This window comes from Microtus ochrogaster, chromosome 2, assembly GCF_000317375.1.
Source record: "Microtus ochrogaster isolate Prairie Vole_2 chromosome 2, MicOch1.0, whole genome shotgun sequence".
NCBI classification, from domain to species: domain Eukaryota; kingdom Metazoa; phylum Chordata; class Mammalia; order Rodentia; family Cricetidae; genus Microtus; species Microtus ochrogaster.
This window is the reverse complement of record NC_022010.1, coordinates 16,582,071-16,583,248: the sequence shown is the minus strand read 5'-3', so window position 1 is coordinate 16,583,248 and position 1,178 is coordinate 16,582,071. Positions and strand designations below refer to the sequence as shown.

Here is a 1,178-nt window from a genome sequence, read left to right as displayed (position 1 = left end):
TCTGTAGACCAGGCTGATCTCGAACTCACAGAGATCCACCTGCCTCTGCCTCCCGAGTGCTGGGATTAAAGGCATGCGCCACCACCGCCCGGCTTCTTATCTGGATTCTTATTCTTATCTGAAAGCAACACGTCTTCCCGGCGTTAAACCAAATTTTTTTTTTTTAATTATTCTCTTGTTCTTTTTTTGTTGGGTGTTTGTTCAAGTCTAGGTTTTCTTTAGTAAGAGTCAGCAGGAAATATAGGATCCCTTCCCTCCCCCGGCCTGCCTCTGCTGAAGCCACCACCACCATCTCTGTGGCTAGATGCTGGAAGAGTCCTCCATGTCTGTGGACTCAGGATGACAGGGCAGCCTCCTTCTGTCGTTGTTGGGCTTGTGAACGCTGCAGTATCTTTTGGCTTTCCACATCTCTAAAATGTTTTTCAACTATTTTTCGTACATGGCTCAGTGCACTCCCCTCTTTGCCTTTACAATTTTCCACTTGATATGGGGGTGTAATAACAACTTCTTCCATGACTACGATGTTTTTTTCTTGCCATTTACAGTCTTTAATGGTCTTGTGAATGGTCTGGAAGAGCTGCTGGCCCTCCAGGGAGACGCCAGCGCTGATTGCATAGGCCTGGCTCAGCTTCTCCTCCTTCTCCGTCCGTGCTTTGCTGGCAAGCTTACTAACATTGAGCAAAGCTAGGGGAGGAGGGGTTTCTGTTCGATCATTAATTATTTCCACTTCTGAAACATATTGTAAGTTTATAATCAAGATGTCTCCGTGGTTGGGCTTTCCACTAGAAGAGGGACATTTTAGAGCTAGCATTTTGGACTGGTAGTCGAAGGCTACCACCTCGCCCTGCAGCCGCTGCTCCTGGCACGTCCGGCACGACACCTGGCTCCCAACCCTGAAATACTCGCCCGGAGGAGCCGCCATCTTGGGAGAGCAGCCGCGGCCCGCGGCGGCGGCAGCAGCAGCGGGCTAGCCAAATTCTTTTAAGACAGAAGTGCAACACGTACCTGCCTGAGATCCCAATACTTGGGCGCTGAGGGAGGAAGATTGCTGCGAGTCTGAGCCCAGCCTGGGCTATTTAGCAAGCACCAATCTAGCTGAGGCTACTTAACAAAATCCTGTCTTGCCGGGCGATGGTGGCGCACGCCTTTAATCCCAGCACTCGGGAGGCAGAGGCAGG

At 50.8% G+C, this 1,178-nt stretch overlaps 1 pseudogene; it reads right to left on the bottom strand.

Moving 5' to 3' along the window:
* Positions 1-221: 221 nt before the first annotated feature.
* LOC101998079 lies at positions 222-941 on the bottom strand (annotated as a pseudogene).
* Between the last annotated feature and the right edge of the window lie 237 nt (positions 942-1,178).